Source organism: Nycticebus coucang, chromosome 6 (assembly GCF_027406575.1).
Source record: "Nycticebus coucang isolate mNycCou1 chromosome 6, mNycCou1.pri, whole genome shotgun sequence".
In the NCBI taxonomy this organism is placed as follows: Eukaryota; Metazoa; Chordata; class Mammalia; order Primates; family Lorisidae; genus Nycticebus; species Nycticebus coucang.
In genome coordinates, this window is record NC_069785.1 from 85,945,486 (window position 1) to 85,973,055 (window position 27,570).

General features: G+C 37.4%; 1 pseudogene; it reads right to left on the minus strand.

Moving 5' to 3' along the window:
- Positions 1-7,668: 7,668 nt before the first annotated feature.
- The window catches only part of LOC128588766 (uncharacterized), a 108,788-nt pseudogene continuing 88,886 nt past the window's right edge, over positions 7,669-27,570 (minus strand).

The following is a 27,570-nucleotide window of genomic DNA, read 5'->3' on the forward strand; positions in this document are numbered from 1 at the left end:
CTTTACATCTTTTGTGTTAACTTGGAGTTGAAATACATTCTTCTTAGTAAAGCATCACAAGAATGGAAAAGAAAGAAAGCAAGGTACTCAATTCTATATGAGGACAATTAATTATGGGGTGGGGGATTTTGGGGGTGGGGGAGTTGGGGAACAGAGAGAAGGAAGCAGGAAGGGGGTTGGCAGCTCACAGTGCGTGACACACCTCTTGGGGGGGGCACAATTATAAGAGGGACTTTACCTAACAAACGCAAGCTGCATAACCTGGTCTTGTACCCTCCATGATTCCCCAATAATAAAATTTTTAAAATGAATAAAAAATAAAGGCAAGGGGTTAAAAAAAGAACCTGTAGCAATTTCTTTCTTTCTCTTTTCCTTTGCTTATTTTTTTCTTTTTTCTGTTTCATTTTTCCTACACTTTCTTTCCTCCATCCCTTCCTCTTTCTTTTCTTTCCCTTCCTCCCTCCCTTCCTTTCATTACAAATGATGTGAGAAAGCCACCACAACTAGTTGTGTAGAGTTTTCACAATGAATTTGTTCAGTAAATATGAAACAACCATTTAATTTTTCTCATATTGCTGCTTTTATTATTATGAATCTCCTGCTTTATATACCTAAAATATGTTAGAAGAAGAGCAATCTTAAAAAAATATTTACTGAGTTTTTGTTTTACTCACTGGAGAAGAGTAAGGATGATCATCTAGTGAGAACTATACAGTGTAAAAAGGTTTTTCAAAACAGAAGACAACTAACAAATGCATTTTTAAAACTAAATTTCTATAAGACTCAATGAACAGTAAATAATGACATTTTATAAAAGATTCCCTGTGTACAGTTATGCTTAAAATCTTTTAAATGGGGATTTTATCCATATATTAAAATGTCATGGCCTATGGAATTAAAAAAATGTTAACATTTGTTATTAGTAACACTTCAATATTCTAACAGATATTTTAATAAAAATAATTCATAGTAAACATGGCTATATAAACTTTAAATGCTGTATTGCAATGAAAGGATTTTTATCAAAGAAAAAACCAATTACCTGATCTGGATATTTTCACATTCCTCCTTCCTACTGCTTTCTTCAGACTGGAAACTGTCATGTTAATAGTGCTCTGAATAGCCTTGAAAACACATTGTAACATAAATAATGAACATTGCACACAATGTGCCATGAATAATTCCAGATGAAAAAATGAATGTTATTACCTTCAATGGATGTTTCTTAAAAGACCCTAAAAAACAAAAGGAACATATAATCAATTTAAATGACAGTAGAAATGCAAATATGACAAAGCCAAACATACATGCCTGGAAAGTTTCTATTGAGCTGAATCCTCAAGTAAGAAAATAATTTAATTACTTTAGGTTTTGGATCATTCTATTATTGTTATTATTTTTCTTGCTGCTGACAGAAATGTGACAGAAATAAGTAGAAGAAAAATAGGAATATAATATACAATAAGCAGCTAAGATTTCAAAAGAAAGATTATGTTTCAAATAAGAAAATTTAAATAGAAAACTGAACGTATGCCAATGTGAGCAGTGATCTTTAATCAGAGGAACAAACCATAAACCTAAAAGATAAATAGCAAGGCTGATGGTACAAGCCTATAGGATATCTTCAGAGCAACACATAAGAATTATTTATACCATTACACTATAAGTTCTTCAGTTTGTCATGTTATTTAGGAAGGACACAGTTGGGATCACAATTTAGTTGAATGTATACTGCGTTTCATGTTTTTAATTGGCAAGCATGTATATATTCTTGTAGAATAACAGCAGAGAAAAATATTCACATTTTCCCATGCTCATGTGAACTAAGAATAGGACTACATGTCTTATGTCCTCTAGTTTTGTCATTTTAAAGACTTTCATTGACCCAATCAAGCGGTATATAGGATATAATGGAGAAATTACATAAATAAGCTGTCATTATTAAAATATTTATCAAAAAGGAGACAGTGAATACCATAAAATTACTACAAATTTCATTAATAACCACCATAATTTAAGATAAATGGAAAATTAATTGAAAATAACAAAAAATTCAAGAAATAACCTATATAATTTTATCTTTTCTAAAATTTGTTTAGTGGAGTAGACATATCACTTTAATGGCTTAATGACTATTTCTATGTCTTAATGACTTAATAATTTCTTTTTTAAGTTTAAAAATTAGCAAATTTTAATAATATAAAAACATCAGCAATCTCCCAAACTCACGTAAATCTTAAATAATAAGAATCGTAAATAGGATTATAGATTATATGTAATACAATATTAATGGAATCCGTACGTTTAAAAAATACTTTGACATGCAGTCAGATGAATATTTTCTAGATTGAATTAGATGATATCTACCTGAAGCAATGTCTTTTATTAAAAAAAAAGATTTAAAATAATCACAACACGGAGCTATTTCTTATAAGAAGATTAAAGAAAAAACAAAGTTATCATTTGGTCAGCAAATGATCTTCCTACGTACCCTCCTAATGGAATGGAAATCCTAGGCAAGATAATAGCTAAGTCCTTTTTAGGATACCATAAGTTCATATTTTTTGTTTCTTCTTTAGCTATCTTACAAGTCCTTTCCTTGTAGAAGTCATATAAAGAGGTCTGACACTTACAAGACTAATATCATCTGCCACATTGTGTTCTGTGTTCTTTAAAGTGATTGCAAGTTGGGAGAGAAATTCTGCTGATAAATTCCAGGTTTTGAATATACAACCACTTATCTATATTTGTTCAGATCTTTAAGGAATTTCATCTCTAAAATTGCCCTAAATGAGCATTTATGTACATTCAGGTTAATTTGCGTGTTTGTACTTGATACACACACAGAAAAGATGCTATATCATCCACATTTCGTGCATTCTTGGAACTGAGTTTCTTCTGTCTTCCATAAAATTCTGTTAAATAATATTGCCTTTAATTACATCTGCAATTATCTTAAGGACCCTACCATAAAGAGTGTTGTGTCAGGCATTGAACATTTCATTAATTTTAGTCAAAGTTAATATTCTTATACTAGTATAATTTTCATTAAATGATAGCTGTGTATATTAATGCATTTATAGGGTACAATGCCTTGGTTTTATATATAATCTGAAATACTTTGATCAAATTGGTTAACATAGCCTTCACCATACTTTCTTACTTATTGTGCTAAGATAGTTGTACTCTACACTTTACAGATTTGACATGTATCCTTGTGAAATGTACCATAGGTGTGGTCCCACCAATTACCCTCCCTCCACCTGTCCTTCCCCCTCCCCTCCTTTTCCCTTCCTCTTTTCCCTTCATCTTGGGCTGTAGTTGGGTTATAGTTCTCATATGGAAGTGTGGGTGCTTATATATTGGTTTCATAGTAGGGTTGAGTGCATTGCTACTTCTATAAAATAGCTAGTTCTGAAAATAGTAGTCAATGCTTGTATATGTAAATTAATTTCCAATTAAATAATATCAATGAAACACAGATCTCTAATGACTGATAGTTATGGAGCAATGAAATGGGTTATTGTGGTTTGTCCCAAATCTAGCACTCCCTCCTGCTTCTAGAGATATCTGGAGCCTAATCTTACCTCTGAGTGCAAATCTGCTGAATCTATCTGCAGTGAGTTTTCTCCTGTTTTCTCATCATTAACTGCATTGTTACCCAGCTAACACCCTCTAGCCTCCCTCTGTCCCCATTTAAAATGCCTATTCCTTTGCAGAGTAACCTTCAGATTTGAGGTCTGCATTCTCCTGCTGGATCATCTTCATCACGTCTTTCCTCTTAGCAGAAATATATTGTATCTATTATTTCAAAGTCTTCATTTCTTTGTTCCATGCCTTCTAGCTGGAAACATGCTCAGACATAACAGAAAAACAATGCTTTTCCTTGATTAACACATCATGAAAGTGCTCTCCAATGGCTCTCTCTACAGATTTCTCTACAACAAAGTTTGCACACTTGCCACTCAGGGTGGCCCAACAACCAGCAGCACCAACATCATATGTATAAAAAATGCAGAAGCCCATGCCGACTAAATCAAAATGTGCATTTTAAACAAGATTCCCAGCACAGTTCTAATTTGACAGTTCTGATCTATACTGAGTGGGTATAACACATAACTTACCTGAATTTACCTATTTAGAGTCTAACCTCAAGTTCTTCCCTATCACATCCTCCAAATAGAAAGGAAATCAAAAATAATACAGATTTCAGTGCAATCTTCATAAGGTGAGAGATGCCCTGAGCACTTGATAGATACAACTACTGCATTCTTCCTGCTTCACAAACCTTCAATTACATGATAAAATGCTATAAAGTGTCATCACTTTATATGACATGAAATTGCAGACACGTACGGCTCACCTTCTCTGCTTCCACTCCTCTACACTACATCCAACAGCTCTGCAGGACCAGGGCCCTCAGACCTTAATGCCTTCCCAACAGGGAGAAACATAGGAAGAACAGGGAAGTTTGTGCTACTTCTCTGAGTCATTTTGGCACTGGAAGCTCATTTTATTATATTCTTCTCACCTCACACCTTGCTCTACCTTTTTAATTTTTTTTGAAAAGCAATTGCTTTAATTGCATTTCAGCAGGGAGCCTCAACACCATGTAGGGAGGAGAAAATGGGAAGGTCTTGGTTTCTGAGTGCTTTTGGTTGGCCAAGTGTGGCTAGACACTGGGCAGAGGGCCTCCCTCTGCTGGGGCATTGTCTACCCCTGGTCAGTGACAGAGGGCAGCAGGAGTGCTCTGTAACCTTCCCGCCTGGCCCTGGGAAGAAACAAGCTCTAGCCTTCCTCAGCAAGGCTGAGGTAATTGACACCCCACCCCAAGGGCATCTTCTCAGCCTACTAAGCAGGAAAGAGTTTGTGTGCAAATTACATTGTAAAAACAGATTTTCACCTGAGGCAAACCCAGATATCCCCTCTGCTTAACATGCCAAGCCCAAGACTGGCAAGTAGCACAGAGGAAGGTTAGGTCCTTCTTGTGCCATTCTAGGCCCAGAGAAACTGAGAACCCACCTGTTATCTGGCCCCCAGGCTGTTCAGAGTGCTAGCCTGCCTCAAGTTCTGACTGTCCCCCTCCTCTGGCCCTCACAGTTCAAACAAGGCCTGGCAGAAAGAGGGTTGTGTTCAGTTTCAGGCATACATATACCACAATTTATTAATCCATTCATGGGTTGATGGGCACTTGGGCTTCTTCGATGACTTGGAAATTATGAATTGGGCTGCAATAAACATTCTGGTGCAAATAACTTTGTTGTAAAATGATTTTTGGTCTTCTGAATATATACTTAGTAGAGGAATTGCAGGATTGAATGGCAAGTTTACTTTTAGTTCCCTAAGTGCTCTCCAAACCTCTTTCCAAAAGGAACATATTGGGTACTTTTTCTTCCATTCTTGGGATACTTTACTAAGAAGAATATGTTCCAGCTCCATCCATGTAAACATGAAAGAGGTAAAGTCTCCATCTTTCTTTAAGGCTGCATAGTATTCCATGGTATACATATACCACAATTTATTAATCCATTCGTGGATTGATGGGCACTTGGGCTTTTTGCATGACTTAGCTATTATGAATTGGGCTGCAATAAACATTCTGGTACAAATATCTTTGTTATGTTGTGATTTTTGGTCTTCTGGGTATATGCCCAGCAGAGGAATTACAGGATTGAATGGCAGATCTATTTTTAGATCTCTGAGTGTTCTCCATATATCTTTCCAAAAGAAATGTATTAATTTGCATTCCCACCAGCAGTGCAGAAGTGTTCCCTTTTCTCCGCATCCACGCCAACATCTCTGGTCTTGAGATTTTGTGATATAGGCTAGTCTCATTGGAGTTAGATGATATCTCAAAGTAGTTTTGATTTGCATTTCTCTGATGATTAAAGATGATGAGCATTTTTTCATATGTCTGAAGGCCTTGCACCTGTCTTCTTCAGAGAAGTTTCTCTTCAAATCCCTTGCCCAGCCGGAGATGGGTTCCCTTGTTTTTTTCTTGCTGATGCGTTTGAGTTCTCTGTGGATTCTGGTTATTAAACCTTTGTCAGAGATATACCCTGCAAATATCTTCTCCCATTCTGAGGGCTGTCTGCTTGCTCTGCTTACTGTGTTCTGAGCCCTACCATGAAACTAATTTGGGACTCTCACATGAAAGCTATAACCCAGCTACAACTTAACAATAGGGGGAAGTGGGAAAGGGGGGGTGGGTAGAGGGGTGGGATCGGTGGGATCACACCTGTGGTGCATCTTACAGGGGTATTTGCGAAACTTGGTAAATGTAGAATGTAAATGTTTTGGCACAGTAACTGAGATAACGCCAGGAAGGCTATGTTAACCACTGTGATAAAAATGTGTCAAATGGTTTATGAAGCGAGTGTATGATGCCCCATGATCATATCAATGTATACAATTATGATTTAATTAAAAAAAATAGTATCTTCTTGGGGAGTTGACATTGTTAGTGATTTTTCTAAATATCTTTATGTTTTAAAAATAAATGTCATAAATAAATAATCAATAAAAGTAACTTTCAAAGTATAAAAAAAAAAAAACAAAAGGAACATATTAGCTTGCATTCCCACCAGCAGTGCAGAACTGTTCCCTTGTCTCCATATCCATGCCAACATCTGTAGTTTGGGGGATTTTGTGATGTGGGCTACTCTTCCTGGAGTTAGATGATATCTCATACTGGTTTTGATTTGCATTTCTCTGATGATTAAAGATGATGAGTATGTGTTTATTTGTCTGTAGGCCATGCACCTGTCTTCTTCAAAGAAGCTTCTGTTCAACTCTCTTGTCCACAATGAAATGGGATCACTTGTTCTTTACTTATTAATAAGTTTGAGTTCTCTGTGGATTCTGATCACCAAACCTTTGTTAGGAACATAATCTGAAAATATCTTCTCCCATTCTGAGGACTGTCTGTTTGCTTTACTAAGTGTGCTCTTGGCTGTGCAGAAGCTGTTTAGTTTGATCAGTAATATATTTTTGGGGTTGCTTCAATTCCCTGGGGGGTGCTCCTCATAAAGTATTCTCCCAGGCCAATTAACATATTGTTCTTAGTATAGTATCTCAAGAATGGAAAAAAAAGTATCCAACTTACTCAGTACTTTTAGGAAATCAATATATAATCCCCCACACTTTTACACAAATGATAAAACACAAATATAGCCAAGATGACAGAGGGAAGAGGAGGGAGAGGGGAGGGAAGGGAGGATAATTGGTGGGACCTCACCTATGGTGCATATTGCAAGGGTACATGTCAAATCTATTAAAAATAGAGTATAAATGCCTTAACACAATAATTAACTGAGGTGAAGGCTAGGTTAACCACTTTGATGTAAGCATTCCAAATTCTACATAAAATCAGCACATTGTACCTAAAATAAAACAAAACAAAACAAAATAAAGTCATTGAGAGAGAGAGAAACAGGTGTGTGCCATGGAGGCAATGGAAACTGCTGCCCTTATACCCCAAATCAGCCTCACACATGCTCGGGTGGTGTGGCCAGCCCTTTCCCTTGGTCCAGTCTCCCCTTTGGAGGCAAGGAGCGGGACCGCTTCCTCCCTTTCTTCAGGCTGTTGGCCAACAGCCCCTTGAGGCTGGCTGTCCATGGAAGGCTACAGGCTGCCCCCTGCACCCTTCTCTGTTCACCAGCACAGCTGTCACAGGAAGGGGGTCTTGGCCTCGCTGCTGTCCCTCTGGCTGGGTTTTGGCTTAAGCAAGATGAATCTGTAGAGGAGGGCCATTTCTGAACTCGCCTGGGCTGCTGCACAGCCCTCAGGAGTGTAGCTGGAGGCTTCAGCCATGTTCTGCTAATCTGTGTTGTGGTGCCAGTAGCATACGGGGCAGCAAGGTGGTGGGTGTGTGAGGACATGAGTAATGTTCTGTTTCCTTGTTAAGCAGCCTCACATTCTTCTCCATCTCCAGCAAGACCCACTTGTGATGCTTGGCGATGGCCAGTGTGGCACTGTGGGCCTGCTGGTAAATCCACTCCAGTTCCTGTGTCTGGAAGGTGCAGAGCTCTTCTCCAGTGTTGCACAAGCTGCCAGCCTCAAAGGTAAAGCATGTTGCGTCCCAGTCATAGAGATGCAATGAGACAAGCTTCAGACTGCTGTGTCCCAGAGGAAGAAGCTGTTCTCCTGGGTGATCTGCAGTTTGTACTCACCATACACGTCCAGGTGGGGGCAGGGAGGCAGGAAGATGCCATGCGCCCCTGGGGCCAGGAGGTCAGGCTTTCCCTGACTGGTGTCATTCAGCCGATCCCAGACACTCCACAGATAGTGTCTTGCACCACTATTTAGCCTCCAGCTCTGGGTCCCAGGTGAAGGCTTGTGCCCAGTCATTGGTGAATGCGATGGCTGCTGCCTGCCGCTAGGTCTCCTTGGGAAGCCATGTAACATACTTGACATTGCTGATGTCAGTCACCTTGGGGCAGCCTCGGAGGTGCACTGATGTCTCATCTGGATACTTCTCCAGCCACAGGGGCCCCTTGTTGGAGGATTTGCAGAACACCAGCCAGCACCTCCGGTAGATTCCCAGCTTCCTGCTCTTCATCATGTGGCCTTGCTTGAGAATGTGACTGAAATCAGTTTCAATGGTTTCTCCCCCATCCTTGGGCACCAGGCTTGGCGAGGTGAGGGGAGAGATGTCCAGGGCCCGGCTTGGGGCACCTCAGATCACCACTTCCAGATACTCCTCTTGCTGGCCACTCCTGACCTCCCCGCCTCAGTATTATTCTAGCAGCTCCTTCACCAGGCGCCTATTGGGCTCCAAGCCGGGTCTGGAGCCTGCTTGGTGAGGCCTCAGGGCAGGAACATGCCCGCCTAACTGCTGGGGACTGCCAGAGCAGGCAGGGTAGTTACGGAGATGCAGCCAGCAGGCTCACGCTCCAGCTGAGACTCCTGCTCTACCTTTTATTTAGGAAGTATTTTATTGGACCACCCTGACATTACATCCATCTGCTCCTTTTCTCTCCATGTACTCCCTGTACTGTCTGCTTTCCCTATTCTTCATCCCCTTTTGTAAACCTGTCCTCTTCCTGATTTCCTGACTTTGCTGAGCTCTCAAATTGTACTGAGATGGGACTAAAGCTTCAGCACCTTTAGTCATACACTGTATTTCATCTTTACCTGTTGCTAACACCTGAGAAGAGATACAATTTAACACTATTCGCTTCTTCAATTTTTTTTTTTACTGTACATTTAATAGGTCATTTTCCTTGGCATTTAGAATATGTTGGTGCTCATGTTTTTCAATAAACATTTTTTCAAATGACTTTTTCAATAAAATGCACTGCTTACCCTTTACTTGTTTGGGTACTGTCTTGGTTTCATTTGAATTGCCACTCCCAGAAGAACAATGAAGATCCTCTTTGGTAAGATTCTCTGATAAATTCTGTTAAAAATAACATAAGTATTGAGTTTCAATTACAGTATAATTATAATATGTGGCACTAAGATTTCCTAATCACTTCCTTCAAAAATGTCTGAAATTTCTACTCTAAAAACAATTAATTTTACCTTTAAATAGAAGAATGTCTTGAAAACCAAAGCATTGCAACCTTACATATGCTCTCTAGATGAACCTTACCTTCTACCTGTGTATGGCTACTGATTCTGTAAATGGAGCACAGGTAGCCAAAGGAAACATTAACTCATGTCATATCACAATAAGGAACTATCTTCACCTTCCATAACATTACTTTGCATTCTCCACCAACACAAACAAATGTTGCAAAAAGTTTAATACATGGTCTATCATACTTCTGGCATTACATCATTAAAATATTTCTTACTCAAGAAATATTTCAGTGTTAACACTAGATACCAGCATAATGGGCAACTTTGGAGTATATCATGTTGAGTATAGGCTCAACAATAAGGCCTTGAAGACATCTAAATGTTTTGTGATACAATTTTTACTGATAGGTAAAATTGCTGAAGAAACAGAAAACCTATGATAAGCAAAACTTGCCTTATGGTTTATGTTTAAGTAAAAGCAAAAGAAGTATATATACCATGTAACTCCTTCCCAATTAGGAAACACCTTTAAGAAAGTATGGCAAGGCTTAATAAAAATTGAAGGATGGGAACAGAGAAGACGTCTTCTGGAAACTTCTAAAGTATTCCAGTCACTTACGTGTACGTTTTCTTCTCTACACATTAAAGTAATGAAAATAAAAATCATGATGAAGATGGTGACCCCAGGTTCTGCTTTCTGGTCGATGTAGGAGATAAGAGTAAAATGGTAAAAATATGTGATTAATACAGCGTGACAAAGTGGAAAATCAGAATGGACCAGGCAACTGACCAAGGACAAAGCAGCAATGACAAGTGCAGCAGCCACCTCATTCTGAACTTGAACTTTTTCTTCTCCAAACATGGGAATGCTACCGGTAACCTGCCTTCCTCATTCCTGACCCTTAGCATCTCTTGCTGTATTTCTTTCTTCATAAACACATATGCTTTTGATGATCTGTCTCTATGTGGTGGGGAGAGATGCAAGTTTTCTGATTCAGGTTCATGGTTTATACATAGTAGCACTGTTGTCCTCATCTAATGCCTCAGGATCATGTGCAGTATGTACTGTTTTTCCTTCCTCGTAAGTGTCTGTAGCAGCAGAAGCACTGTGTCCTTTCACTTGAACAAGCACACACTTCATTTCTTTGTTGTTATCAAGTCAGATTTTGCTTCAGTCTATCACTAGACTGAAGCATAGTTCTGATATCTAATATCCAATTAATGATGTCTGGGCACCTATTTCTTGCCACTTCACTACCAAACTCTCGGTGTCCCTTGATTTCAACTGTGACTTCTGAGTTCCTTGCTTCTTTTGGTGTCTGTATCTTTTTCACATATCTCCTCACCTATCTTAAACACATGCCCAGAGTCTGTCCCCATTGTTACAATATTCACTGTATCTTTTTTTTTTTTTTCATTTCCATAAAGCTCAGAAGTTGAGTGGTGAGTATACTTCAGGGACACAAAGTAGGCATGAGATGGAAAGATATTTTTGTGACTGAGGCCTTTTTCTTGAGAAATGCCTGAAACACTATATAGGTGGACACTCCAGGTGCATCGGACTTTTTCTTGAGAAAATACCTGAAACACTATAAAGATGGACACTCCAGGTGCATCTTTTCCTTCACAATCAGCTATATTATTTTTCAAAATAAATGGTGCTTTTTAAAAATTCAATCTTTTTCACCTTTAGTTTCTTGCTTCTATACTCTGGTACAGGACATGAATGTTTTTTTTTTTTTATCACTAACCATGTGGCTTAACTCATTTGACATGGGATTTACCTAATTTCTTTGTTTTCCTTTGCCTTGTTTGATCTGTACTTTCTCACACTTGTTTACACAAGGACAGATATACAAGTATATTCTCTCTACCATAATTCTGATTAATTCTTATTACTTGAAACAAGTTTTCAGATGCAAACATGCAAGTTCAATGTGCTTATTTTGTTACTCAGTTGTATTTTCACCTATCAGGGAGCATTTTTTTTTCCAAATAAATATATCCTTACCAATCATGTGTGCACCAAGTTAGAAAAAAAAACAGAAAATTCAAAAATGGAACAGGAAAACACCTGGGATCTATATTTAGCTACTCCCAAATCATTGGATTGCAAATAAAAAGTTAAAAAAAAATAATTTTCCTTAGTCTACATGACAGAAAAGTGTGAACTAGTAATTCAGCATTTTCATTCTTTGCCTATAATTCACTGATTATCTATTAAACCTACTAAAATGTATTAGCAGAAGACTTGTAGTACTGCAAAGCCTTCCTCAGTTGAGAAACTTTCATGCATATACCTTTGATAGCAGATCCCTACATTGCTTCTCAGTACTTTCTCTAAAGGTTAACAATGAGACACTGGACAAACTTTACATTGCCAGTAAAGAACATCAACAACAATCAGAAAGATAAGTGAACTTTCAAATTTTAATTCAAATAATACGACATAATATGACCGTGTTATGTTCTGACACAGACAATCTGCTTAAGCCTACGTCTAATAGATTCTAATGTCCTCATAAAACAGTGGGTGAAGGAACCTTGATACCGTTTAAAGATTTCCACAGGTAAGTGAGTTACAAACTTGCTGCTGCATCCTCACAACAACGTCCCATTCTGCAAAGTAGGATTCTCCTCAGAGGCACAGTCTAATGACCCCATTCCCTCTCTCAACACACACTGAACTGAGTTAGAGGCCACAAGCAGGAAGAAGTACACTAGCTGGCATGAATGACTGATGGTATAAAACTATGCTACAGTTTGGGACATTGGGAATGGTGACTCTTTGAACATGAGTCCAACTTAGTGGCCATCTTGGTGAAATTACTCATATTTTCTCTTGCTTAGTAATATGATTCTTTACTTGGCATTACCTTCCTTATCATGTAAGGTTATAAAATTGCAGAACAAGGAAAACACCAGAAACCCTCTACCTCTAGTCCAAGGGCAAAGATTAGATGTAAGTCATTCTTTACTTTTGGAATCTTTAAGTTTTAAACTAGTGAAAAAACTTCTTAAAATTAAATATTACCTTCAGCATATGGATTATAAAATGCTATCCCAGTGAAAATGTCCCTTGGACTATGTCACATTACTCATGTAAGGAAAATAATATTAAACCAGGAACTGAAATTAAAATTTGTTGATACCTGTGGGTGGTTATTTTCACTTCCTTTAAGCTCTTCTTGCTCTTCCTTTGATATGGATACCGACTTTAGTACTGTAAATTTCATATATTTAGGTAAATGAGTTGCTTAGAATGATTTCATAAAAGCTATCATCTTTATAAAAATTGATAGAAAGCAAAATTTATTTTTATTTTATAAATTGAGGGTTTAGATGCAGGTAAATCTTTAGCAGACTACATACTTCTTTTTAAATATGACTAATTAGCTTACACATTATTTTTATTCATTTTTCTTTTCAGTCAGAGTCTCATTGTGTTCCCTTGAGTCGAGGTCCATGGCTTCCGAGCCCACAGCAACATCAGTCCCTTGGGCTCAAGCCATCTTCTTGCCTCAAATTACCAAGAAGCTGGGCCTACAGGAATCTACCACAATGCCAGGCTAGATTTTCTATTTTCAGTAGAGATGGGGTCTTGCCCTTCCTTAGGGTGATCTCAAATTCCTTAGCTTGAGTGATCCACCAGCTTTGGCCTCTGAGTATTAGGATTACGGGCATGAGCCACCATTCCTGCCCTAACTATCTAACACTTTAAACCACTGAGAATGCTACTAGATAGCTTTTATGAGGATAAAAGCCACAAATATCATAAATTCATCCACTCAATAAAAATGGCAAAAAATTCATAAACAAAGCAAGATTTACAAATCTAGTAAAACATAAAGGTATCACTGTATACTCTGGTCTACTTCAAAATAGTACCTGTAACATAATGTGCATGTTGTGTCACACTTTATGGGGGCAAGACATGATTGCAAGAGGGACTTTGCCTAACAATTGCAATCATTGTAACCTGGCTTATTGTACCCTCAATGAATCCCCAACAATAAAAAAAATAAATAAAAAATAATAGTTCTCAAATTTGCTATTAGGTTTTATTCCTTTATCAGTGTATGCCCTGCTCCTTACATGAGAAATGCTTTCCTCTAATATTCTGACAAATCACCTTGCACTGTTAGACTGCTATATCAAGCCTTCACTGATTCTCGCATTTTCCCCAGATGAACAGGTATCTAGCCTCTCTTGGGGCTTGCCTTACTACTTAGATTTCTCCTCTGCAACTTTTAATCCTGAACTGTGGTTCATTTATTTCCTTTTTGCTTCACAATATAATTTAAATAAATTTATTTTCTTTTTAAATTTTTTGATTTTTTGTCTTGTGTTTATCTGTTATAGAAAATTATAGAGCCATAAAATTATTGGTTATTTAAATTGCTTTTGAACCGTTTTTTTTTCCATTTCTATCCCTTTGTCTTGTAAGCCATTTAAGGGTGAAATCTTCCAAAGTCCCATTAGACCAATAGTCTGAATCTTGTTTTGTGTGGCTATTATTGGCTCTAAGTTTAAAAATATGTACATAAAATGCATCAAGGTTGGCTTTTCCAGAAGTCATGTCTGAGCTGAGAAGTAAAGGGTGAGATGAGCAAGGTGAAAAAGTGAGGAGGCCAGGAAAAAGTGAGAGCAGGACAGAAAGCAGCAAGAGGAAAGAGAAGCCTGCAATAGGGTGTGCATTTGTCCAAAATAGAGGGATTGGCTCAGAGGGCACTCCCAGAGGTTCTTCGGTAGTGCTAGAGTAAGGCAGACACACAGGGAAAGGGCTAAAGTGGAGAGTTGAGAACAAGTCAGATTACAAAAGCCTTCTGTGAAACTTAAAAGTACTAGGATATTACTAATTTAAAAACATTTAATCATCCTACTGGCCCTGGAGAGAGGCCACAGTAAATACTGTCAGGAAGATGAATTCTAGGGGCACATGAATAAATAATACAGGCCATATAGCAAAAAAAATTGCACTTCTGAAATATATGAATGTTTCCAGAAATGCTTCACATAGTGTCAGTGCCCAGCGTAATGTGGATTTTTATTGAATAAATAAAAGAATCTGGGTTTGGCATTTCATTTTTTTTTTCAATTTTGAAGCACAGTGTAATACTTAATTACACTAAGTATTTATGTTTACAACCCATGGTATACGAAAGCTCCTAATGATCCCAATCACTTTTACTTGCATTTGCCCCCTTTTTAATCTGAACTCAGAGGGTTAAGTGTGGTACACGTATGTTGGAATGGTATAGAAAGGTTAAATTAAACAAGGGCACTAGGGTCAATCTCGACAGATCCAAAAAATGTAATGTTGAGAAAATAAGGAAGTTGTAGAATTTTACTAATAAGGATACACTCTCACACGTACACAGTCTGCTAATTGGATCATCTGATTTCAGTAAAATCAGTAAGATGGAATAATTAAAGTTAAAACATGACTGACGTGTTAACATGAAGTGTTGCTCTAAGTAAAGATTTGAATTTCAATAAGCACTTGAAAAATTGTGGAGTTACAAAATTCACCTCAGTCAATTCCCTAACAAGGAAAGGGATGCCAAATCAGAGAACTATGTGAGGCAGAATAACCAAAACCAGAAGAACAACAAAAGAAAAGAAAATTACCTGTTGTGGCTTCTTGCACTTTAATTGTTTCTACTCCTTTATCTGGAGTAACAGCTTCTGTGTCACAGGTACTTACAGTGAACTTTGAAAAAAAGTATATCATAAGTAATGCATAATTTCACAAAATATACAGGGAATAATTCAAGACAAACAATGAATGTTGTTACCTGAAACTGAGGTTCTATGTTAGAATCCCCTAAAAAACAAAGAACACATGCAATCGGTGTAAATGACAGTGTAAATGTAGATATGATGAAACCAAGCATACAGTTGAGGAGAGTTCCTATTGAGCTGAACCCTCCAGCTTGGCTTTAAAAGTAATTACTTTAGGTTTAGGTCTGCTTTTTCCCTCTTGTATTGATTGTTTTATTGATTGACTGATTTAGGGGTAGACAGGAACATAACAGACAAAAACTGAAGACAATAGGATATAATTTTAATATCATGTTCAGTTCAAACTTCAAAAGTGGCATTAGCTTTCACTCAAATGAAACATAAATAAAAAAAAAAAAACATTCAAATGAAAAAGTGCACATACAGCAGGGTGAAGAGTGGTCTTTATTCAAAGGAGCAAATCATGATCCAGAGAGGATAAAGGACCAGGCTGATGGAAGAAGCTTACAGTATGTGTTTAGTGCAACCCACAACATCATTTATACCATATGCTGCAAGGATCTGACATGTTCTGCAGCCTGTGCTCCATTTCAGAAGGAACACAGCCGTGATGACAGTTCAGTGGAGGTTATAATCCATTTCTCATTAGAGAAAGGGTTCAATCGATCTACATGGATAGATCCTTGTAAAATAAGTTTTAAAAATGTGATTTTTTTCCATACCCATAAATACACAAGTATACCAATATTTTTTGTGTCCTCTACTTTGTCATATTAATTTTCTTCCTCAACTCACATAAGAGGTATGCAAGAAATTATATATACTGACCTATCAATCATGAACTATTTATCAAAAAGGAACACACTGAATGGCCACAGAATTATGAGCTATAAATGAAATTTTATATTCCAAAATCACTAGACTATTCACTGGACATGACATTAAAATTTATAAAAGGCATACATAAGCTTTTAGGCAGTTTTTCACATTTTTAGAATATTAAGGGATACGTATTTTGTTTACCTACTTTCCTCTTATACAGATTTAATCAAGTGATAAGTGTATTGTTTCTAAAATTAGTGTCCTTGGGTTGTCACATTAATCCATTAAGGGATTTTAGGAAACAGCTGCTTTATAGGAAAAAATAGCATTTAAAAGCCAGTCATCTATTTTCAAAGTAACCTCATCTGATTAACTAGTATCAATGAAAAACATATCTCTGATGCCTGATAATTCCAGAGAAAAGAAATGCATCTCTGTGGTCTGCCTCAATCCCAGCATTTCTTCCTCCTTCCAGTAATCTCTGGGGCTGCAATAATCCAATCTTCTATGTGTGTGCCAATTTCCTGAAGCCACCTGAACTGAGTTCTACCACGTTTGCGCATCAGGAATGAGAAATTACCTAGCTAACTTCTTTCTTCCCTGCCTCTATGCCCACTCACAAACCCTCTTGCTTTGCAAAAAAAAAAAAACAAACCTTGAAATCTGACATTCTGACATTTGCATTCCTTTGATGGATTATTTCCACCACCTTTTTCCTCTTTATTTAGCAATAACATTTTATACCTAGAACTTCAATCTTTCTATAATTCAGTGTTATCCTCCATCTGGAAACATGCTCAAAAATAAAACCAAAACAAAGCTTTCCCTTGATTCTAGTTTGGAAGTATTCTTCAATGGCGCCTCCTACAGGTTTCCTACAGAGAAGTCTATACCCTAGTTATTCAAGGTGGTGTGAGGAACAGCAGCCCTGGACTCACCTGAGAATGCATTAGCACTGCAGAATCACAAACCTGCTCAATCACAATGTGCATTTTAACATGGCCCCCACTGATGTCTTTATGTTTGAGAAGCTCTGGTCTCTAAAGAGTGGGATATACATTCCTTTCCCTGAAATTATCCTTTGGAATATAGACTCCAGTTCCTCTCCATCACATATTCCACACGGAAATGGTATTTAAAATCACAAAGTTTCTAATGGAATGTTAGAGGTTTATAGCTTTCCTGGCCTCTCCACAACTAAGCCTACTGTCTTCCATCCAATTCCATCCAATTGAACCATATGTTATGAAGAACCATCACTTTATACCACATGAAATTGCATACATGTAACATCTCCACTCTCCATCAGACAGCTCTGCATGACCAGGGGCCTCAGACCTTAATGCCTTGCCAACATTAAGAAACACACAGAAAACAGGGAAGTTGGTGCTACTTCTCTCACTCCTTTTGGCACTGGAAGCTCATTTTATTATATTCTTCCCACCTGTATAACACCTTGATCTACCTTTTATTTAGGAAGTATTTTACTGAACCACTTTGCCATTACATCCATCTGCTCCTTTTCTCTCCATGTACCCCTGTACTGTCTGCTTTCCCATTCTTCATTCCCTTTTGTAAACCTGTTCACTTCCCGATTTCCTGACTTTGCTCAGCTTTCAGACTATATGGAGATGGGATAAAGATTCTGCTCCTTTAGTGATACTCTCTCTTTCATTCTCACTTGTTGCTAACACCTGTTTCGCTTTTTCATTTTATTTTTTTTAATTGTATATGTAATAGGTGGTTTCCTTTGGCATTTGTGATATCTTGGTGCTCATGTTTTTCAATAAATATTCTTTCACATGACATTTTCCATATGATGCAGTCCTTACCATTTACTTGTTCTGGTACTGTCTTGGTTCCATTTGAATTGCCAGTCCCAGAAGAATGACTCTGTTAAAAGTAACATCAATATTGAGTTTCAATTACAGTATAATAGGTGGCACCAAGATTTCCTAATCACTTTCTTAAAAAATGTCTGAATTTTCTACTCTAAAAACAATAATTTTACCTTTAAATTAAAGAAGAATTTCTTGAAAATCAAAGCTTTGCAACCTTACATATGCTCTCTAGATGAACCTTATCTTTCACCTAGGTGTTGCTATTGATACTGTCACCTCACATGGACAGCCAAAGGAAACATATTCAAATGCAAAATCTTAACTCATGTCATATTGCAACAAGGAACTTACTTCACCTTCCATAACTTTACTTTGTATTCTCTAACACAAGTGAATGTTGCAAAAGATTAACACATGGGTTGTCATAGTTCTGGCATTACATCATTAAAATATTTTTAACCCTAGAAATATTTCCATGTTAACATTAGATACTGGCATAATGGACAACTTTGGAGTATGTTAAGTATAACATCACCATTGTCAACACTCCTCTATTTAGCTGAACAATTCCTTGACTACATCTAAATATTTTTGATAAAATGTTTGCTGATAGGGAAAATGCTTTAAAGAAAGGAAACCCTATGAGAAGAAAAACTTGATGGGCCAGAGCATGACAGTGGATGGGAAAGACATTTAACTGAGCTCTCCTGGAGAAGGCCAGACCATTGCCAGCATGGAATATTGGCATGGAGTGGTAATTCAGGGTGTATGGTGATGTGGTGTACTATTGGATTTGCCAGAACAGTAAAGCCCCACCACAACAGGCAAGTTTCTGTGAGTCCACTCTGGCTTCAGTGGAGGCTGAGTCACCAGTAGTGGCCTCCATGACATCCAGTCTCCCCACAGCTGTCCCAGAAGAAGCCTTTCATGGTTTTTGGTTCTTACGGGAAACTGGGCATTGAGTGAAAAGATTGTAGTGTGTACTCCTGAGCAGAATTTGGTGGTCAGATTAGGGTGCTGTCTAGCGCAGTTCTGCTGCAGTTTGGCAGTGGGTGAAATATTCTCATGGGGAAAGTCCCCATATAGAATGCCACCATTGTCATAAAGGGCACCAGATGATTGTGGGGGGACCCTCTTGCTGGGGGCCTATGATGTGGTAACCTGTGTTCTGCCTGTGAGGAGTGGACCTACACTCATGAGGGGCTCCCGAACTCCATGGGAACTGTCGTAGAAGAAATCTGTCAGACCTGTGGCTAAAGAATTTTTCAGAGCTGTGGAATCTCAGATCAGCAGAGCCTGATCGCAGGTGAACATGTGATCACCAACAGCTAACCTGGGAAACAGCTCTAAGCCTGAGGACCAGAGAGAAGTTAACAGTTGTGTTGTTTGTCCCCATATTCACTGCACCATCAGGTGTTCAGGAAGTACATATTGCAACATAAATATATTCCTACTAAAGTTGTATCCCTACCTCATATACATGTGTATGTTTATATACATGTACTATATAAACAAGCTAAAATCCTGCACCCCAAAAAAAAAAAATACAGGAACGCTTGCCCTTGTTGAATGTAAATATTGAACTTAGTTAAAGAATCAGCCATATACATACACACACACACACACACACAATTTCTTTGGGTTTATATCATTGTTTCTTTTATTTCTCTTCTTTCCTTCCTCTATTGGTTGCTGAGATTGCTTACATCAGGCTATTTGAGCTTCTTTCCCCCCCACCCACTTTATCTTATTTCAATGTATTTTGTTTCCTGTTAAGTTGTTTGGCTGATTCTTTAACTAACTTTCATTTTTACATTCAAAAAGGGCAAGGTTTCCTGTATTTTGTTGTTGTTGTTGTTGTTGTTGTTGCAGAATTTTAGCTTGCTTTTTTCTGTCCCCACTTCACTCCTCAGCATTCTCTCAGTTGATAGAGACTCTTCTCTATCACCTCTCCCAAAGTGCTTCTGCATCAGCTAGGATATTCCCCTCCCACATTTTTTTTTCTTCTTGGTGTGTTCTCTTTCTTCTTTATTTATTTGTCTCCTCTCTCTCTCCTTTGATTAAACAGTACATTTAATTTTATGTATCTATTCTCATATTTGTATTTTTATTTTTTCTTCTTTTTCCATCCTTTCTTTTCTGAGGGTTGGTGTGACACAGCGGTGGTCTGGCAGGTAGATTTCAGCAGTAGTCTGGCTCAAAGAAGCCAGGAAAACTTTCTAGTGTTGGCCGCAGGAAGATAGTATTAGGAAGATCATGCTGTAAAACTTTCCTATTTTGCCATATATTTTTTTCTTTCTTTTTTCATCCTTACTCAATTTTTCCTTCTTGGTTTTTGGGTTTGTTGTTGTTGTTTGTTTGTTTTTATTAATGGCAGAGGAAGAGTCAGGCTGTGTTCAAGCTGGTAAGGAGTGCCTGAACTAGAGGAATCCACCCAGCCCAGATCCACAAAAACCTTGAGCTATAGGCTTGGCCATAACATGCCTGAAATATAACCTGCTGAAAAATAATATTTGTGCTATCACTCTCATCCTCCCTTCCTATTCTCCTTTTCACCTGTTCTTCAATTTTCTTCCATTATTCCCCCTCCACACTTTGGCTTTTTTTTTTTTCCTTTTGTGTTCCTTTCTTTTGCTTTTCTCTTACTCTCTCCTTCTTTTTTCCATCTTTTTTTCTCTTTTTCTTTCCTCTTGCCTCTCCTTGCTTACTCCTACTCTCCTCTGCCTATTGACCCCACAACAAGAGGCCTCTTCTGAGGCCTAAAATCTGAGACAAGGTAACTTGAAGGAGAGGAGGAAGTTAGAAGGAGAAAGGAGCAAAAAGTAGTGAACAAGAAGAGAGCACAAATGAGGGACGAAAAGAAAACTCAGGCACCATGAAGAACCAAAATAGAGCAACTCTTCCAAGGGACCATCAAGAAATTTTTAAGGAAGACTCTTCCTATAAGGAATTAATGGATTTAACAGAAAGGCAATTTGAAAATATGGATGATTAAGACACAAAAGGGATTGAATAAGAAAATGGAAAGACAAAACCAAAGGTCAGATGAGAGATAGGTAGAATATAGGATGCAGATGAGCTGAAATAAGTGAAGCAGACAATCAGGGAATGTAAAGAAGCAGTCAAAAGTATCAAATAGGGTATACCACAGAGAAGAAAGAACATCAGAGTTAGAGCATAAATTCTTTGAGTTAACACAGGATGTTACAGAGTCAGAAAAGAAGAGAGAGAAAGCAGAGTAGGAGCTTATAGAACTAGGAGATGCCACGAAGCATTCAAACATATGGATGATAGGAATACCAAAAGAGGAAGAAGACTGACCCAAAGGCAAGGAAGCCCTACTGGAGACTATGATAAATGAAAACTTTCCTAGTTTTACTAAAGATCCTGACACACACTTTTCAGATGGATATCAAACCGGAGTCATCTCAATTCTAACAGAGCCTCTCCAAGACACAATTTGATCAACGTGTCACAAGTCAAGATGAAGGAGAAAACTCTGCAAGCAGCTAGGAATAAGTGCCAATTGACCTACAAGGTCAGTAGGTTGATAGCAGACTTTTCAACTGAAACGTTCCAAGCCAGAAGAGCATGGTCATACACCTTCAACATCCTTAAACAAAATAATTTTCAGCCCAGAATCCTGTGTCCTGCTAAACTTAGCTTCAAAATGGATGGAGAAATCCAATCTTTTGCTGATATACAAGCACTGAGGAAATTTCTCACAAGAAGACCAGCTCGAAAGGAAATACTTAGACCTATTCTCAATACTGCACACCACAGTGAACCACTAACAAAGAAAATACCTAGCAGCCAAAAACCAAAGCTTAGCTTCCACAATGGCAGAAAGGATAAAATTACAGAACAAACCATCTCATAATGACATGAATAGAATTCTACCACTCTAATCAACGTTCTCAATAAATGTAAATGGATTGAATTCCCCACTGAAGAGGTACAGGCTGGCTTATTGTATAAAAAGACAAACGAAAACAAACAAACAAACAACAATAATAAACCCCAAGACATCCATATGCTGTCTCCAAGAGACACACCTAGCCCTGAAGGACAAATCAAGCCTCAGGGTTAAGGGATAGAAAACAGTGCACCAAGCAAATGGAAATCATAAAGGGCTGCAATTATATTCTCAGATACAATCAGATTCAAAGCAACTTTAGTTAAGAAAGACAAACAAGGACACTTCATAGTTGTAAAAGGAACAACACAACAAGAAGAGACCTCAATTTTAAACATTTATGCACCTAACTTAAATACTCCCAGATTTATACAACAGACCTTGAATGGTCTCAGCAATGTGATATCCCAGAATATCTTTTTTTTTTTTTTTGTAGAGACAGAGTCTCATTGTACCACTCTTGAGTAGAGTGCCATGGCATCACACGGCTCACAGCAACCTCCAACTCCTGGGCTTAAGTGATTCTCTTGCCTCAGCCTCCCAAGCAGCTGGGACTACAGGCACCCACCACAACGCCCAGCTATTTTTTTGTTGCAGTTTGGCAGGGGCTAGGCCTGAACCCGCCACCCTCGGCATATGGGGCCGGTGCCCTACTCACTGAGCCACAGGCGCCGCCTATATCCCAGAATATCTTAACAATCAGGACTTCGACACCCTTCTGACAAAATTGGACATATCCTCTAAACAAAAACTAAACTAGGCTACAAATGACTTAAATATGACTCTAGAACAAACGGGTAGAATACACCATCCTAAAGCAAAAGAATATACTTTTTTTTTTCATCAGCTCATGGCACATGCTCCAAAATAGATCACATACTATGATACAAATCAAATCTCGGCAAAATTAAAGGAATAGAAATTATATCATGCTTCTTCTCAGAACACAAGAGTATAATGCTGATGATCAACTCTAACAAAATTGTTCATGCCCACACAAAGTCTTGTAAACTTCACAACCTTATGCTGAATGATAGTTGGGTTCAGAAAGAGATTTAAAAAAAAAGGAAAGTGTTAATTTCTTCAAACATAACAACAGTTATGACAGAAGTTACCAAAACATCTGGGATGCAACAAAATCTATCCTGAGAGGAAAATTTATTGTGCTACAAGCCCACCTTCAAAAACCCAAAATTGAGTGCATCAGAACACTCACAAGTCATCTTATGGAATTGGAAAAAGACCCTAATCTCAGCAGAAGAAAAGAGATAGCCAAAATTAAATCAGATGTTAATGAAATTGAAAACAAAACAAAACAAAAATTCAGAAAATGAATGAAATAAAAAGTTGGATTTTTGAAAAAGTAAATAACAGATAAACTTTTGACCACACTAACTGGAAACAGGGAAGTAAAATCTCTAGTAACCTCAATTATAAATGATAAAGGTGAAATAACAACAAATGCTACAGAGATATAAGAGATTATCATTGAATACTTGAAGAAACTCTATGCCCAGAAATTTGACAATGTGGAGGAAATGGATCAATAATTGGAAAGATGCCCTTGTACTAGACTTAAGAAGAAATAGACTTTCTGAACAGACCAATTACAAGCACTGAGATCAAAGAAGCAATAAAATATACCCCCACCCTAAAAATGCCCAGGTCAGATGGCCTGACACCACAGTTCTATCAAACTTTCAAAGAGCAGCTTATACCCATACTGAAAAAATTATTCCAAAAAATTGAGGAGGAAGGAATATTCACTAAAACATTCTATGAAGTAAACATAACTCTGATATCAAAACCAGGAAAAAATCCAACTAAAAAGGAGAACTACAGACCAATTTTACTAATGAATATAGTTGCAAAAATTCTCGATAAAATCCTAGCCTGTAGATGACAGTTTATCATTAAAAAATTCATACATCATGGTCAAGTAGGATTCAGCCCAGGGATGCAAGGCTGTTTTAACATATACAAATCAATAAATCTAATTCACCATATCAATAGAACCAAAAACAAAGACCATATCATGCTCTCAATAGAAGCAGAAAAAAAAATTTGGTAAAAATGAAACATCCTTTTCTAATTAGAACTCTGAAGAATATAGGCATTGGTGGTGTATTCCTTAAACTGCTTGAAGCTATCTATGACAAAGCCACAGCTAATATTATACTGAATGGAATAAAACTGAAAACTTTTCCACTCAGAACTGGAACAGACAATGTTGTCCTCTATCACCACTACTATTCAAGGTAGTGCTGGAAGTTCTAGCCAATACAGTGAGGCAAGATAAGGAAATAAAGGGGATCCAAAAGGGGGCAGAAGAAGTGAAGCTCTCCCTCTTTGCTGATGATATGACCTTATAGTTAAATAACCATAAGGATGCAACCAGAAGACTCCTGGAAGCGATAAAAAAAAAAAATACAGTAATGTCTCAGGATATGAAACCAATGTCCAAAAATCAGTAGCTTATGCAAATGCCAATAACAGCCAAGATGAGAAGGTAATTAAGGACATAATACCCTTCACAGTAGCTTAAAAGAAAATGAAATGCCCAGAAATATACATCACCAAAGAGGTGAGCGACCTCTACAAAGAAAACTACGAACCCCTAAGAAAAAAATAACAGAAGATATTAACAAATGGAAGAACAGACTATGCTCATAGCTGGGAAGAATCAACATTGTTAAAATGTCTATACATCCCAAAGCAAACTACAGATTCAATGCCATTCTTATTAAAGTACTCGCTGTGCTTTCAAGAGCTGGAAAAAATAATTCTTCATTTTGTATGGAACCATAAAAAATTCCATATAGCCAAAGCAGTTCTTAAGGGTAAAAACCAACCTGAGGGCATCAGCATACCAGACTTTAGGCTGTACTACAAGGCCATAGTGGTCCAAACAGCATGACTCTGACAAAAATAGAGACATATACATTTGGATTTGAGTAGAAAACCAGGGAATGAAACTAACATGGTACAGCCACCTAATCTTTGATAAAACAAACAAGAACATATACTGGAGGAAAGAATCTGTAATCAATAAATGGTGCTGGGAGAACTGGATATCCACATGCAAGAGACTGAAACTGGACCCACACTTTTCTCCACTCACAAAAAATGATTCAAGATGGAAATAAAGACCTTAATTTAAGGCATGAAATGATAAAAATCCTAAAAGAAAGCATTGGAAAAACACCGGAAGATATCAGCCTGGGGAAAGACCTTGTGAAGAAGACTTACATAGCAATTGCAACAACAAAAATAAACAAATGGGACTTAATTAAATTAAAAAGTTATGTACAGCTAAGGAGACAAGAACCAAAGCAAATAGATAACTACACAATAGGAAAGGATATTTCCAGATTTTGAATCAGACAAAAGATTGATAACTAGGATCTACAGAGAACTCAAATTAATCCACAAGAAAAAAGCCAACAATCCCATAAATCCCTGGTCAAGAGAGATGAATATAACCTTCTCTAAAGAAGATTGACGAATGGCTAACATATGAAAAAATGCTCATGATCTCTAATTATTAGAAAAATGCAAATCAAAACCACCCTGAGAGATCATCTAAACACAGTGAGAATAGTACACATCACAAAATCTCAAAACTGCATACACTGGCATGAATGTGGAGAGAAGGGAACACTTCTACACTGCCAAAGTAATACTAACTTTTTGGAAGGCAGTGTGGAGAACCCTCAAAGAACTCCAGGTAGACCTCCCATTTGATCCTGCAAACCCATTACTTGGTATCTACCCTGAAGGAAAAAAAAATCCTTTTACCATAAGGACACTTGCACTAGACTGTTTATGGCAGCTCAATTTACAATTGTCAAAATGTGGAAACAGCCTAAATGCCCCCAAACCCAAGAATGGATTCATAAGCTGTGGTATAAGTATACAATGGAATAATATCCAGCCATTAAAAAAGATATGGAATAATATCCAGCCATTAAAAAAGATGGGATGAATATTTTCTGATTCATGCCTCAGGAACACGTGCAGTATGTACTGCTTTTCCTTCTTCATAAGTGCCTGTAGAAGCAGAAGCACTGTGCCCTTTCACTTGAACAAGCCCACACTTCATTTCTCTAAAGTTATCAAGTCACAAATTTTGCATTACTAGATTGAACCATAGTTCTGATATCTAATATCCAATTAATGGTGTTTGGTTCCTGTTTCTTGCCACTACACTTTGAAAGTCATGGTCTTCCTTCATTCCAGTGGTAACTTCTGAGTTCCTTCCTTCTTTTAGTGTCAGTATAATTTTCACATTTCTCCTCATATTTGTTAAATACACATCCAGGTTCTTTGTGCATTATTAACATTTTCACATTATACTTCTTTTCATTTAAATAAAGTTCAAAATGGGAGAAGATATTTGCAGGTTATGTTTCTGACAAAGTTTTGAGAACTAGAATCCACAGAAAACTCAAACTAATAAAAAAAGAACAAGTGATCCCATTTCATTGTGGGCAAAAGATTTGAATGGAAGCTTCTCTGAAGAAGACAGGTGCACGGCCTGTAGACACATGAAAAAAACTGCTCATCATCCCTATTCATCAGAGAAATGCAAATCAAAACCTCATTGAAACATCATCTAACTCCAGTAAGAGTAGCCCACATCACAAAATCCCAAAAGTGCAGATGTTGGTGTGGACGTGGAGAGAAGGGAACACTTCTGCACTACCTAGTGAGAATGCAAGCTGAAATGTTCCTTTTGGAAAGAGGTTTGGATGACACTTGGGGAACTGAAAGGAGACCTGCCATTTGATCCAAGCAATTCCTTTACTAGGTCTATATTAGATGACCACAAATCATTTTACAACATAGATATTTGTACCACAATGTTTATTTAAGCCCAAATCATAATTGCTCAGTCATGGAAGAAGCCCAAGTGCCCATAGACCCATGAATGGATTAACAACTTATGGTGTATGTGTGTGTGTGTGTATATAATTGAATATCATACATCCATAAAATGATGGAGACTTTATTTTATGTCACATAGATGGAGCTGGAACATATTCTTCTTAATGAAAAGTATCTCAAGAATGGGAAAAATGTATCCAATGTACTCAGTACTATTATGAAACCAACATATAATCCCACACACTTTTACACAAATGATAAAACACTAGTGTAGCCCAGAATGAACCACAGAACAGAAGAGGAAGGGCAGGGGTTCGGGGAGGCCATGTAGATGGAGGATAATTGGTGGGACATCATCTATGGTGTATATTAAGGGTACTGGTGGGACATCATCTATGGTGTATATTAAGGGTACATGTTAAATCTATTAGGAGTAGAGTATAAATGTCTTAACACAACAAATAATTAAGTGAGGTGAAGGCAATGTTAACCAGTTTGATGTAAGCATTCCAAATTGTATATAAAATCAGCACATTATACCCCATAAGGGCATTAAGGAACACAGTTATGATTGAAAACAAATTATGAAATAAAAAAATAAAATAAAAACATCATATTAAAGACATAAAAAAAAAACTTAGTGTCCATTCATTTGAACTGTAACTTCTGAGTTTCTTGCTTGCTTATTTACTGTCTGTAACATTTTCACATTTCTCCTCACCTGCGTCAAGTGTATTCCTAATGTCTATCTGGATTGTGATAATTTTCAGAGTTTATTTTTTTCATTTAAATAAAGTTTAGAGGGTGAGTGGTGAGTATTCCTAGGGGACACAA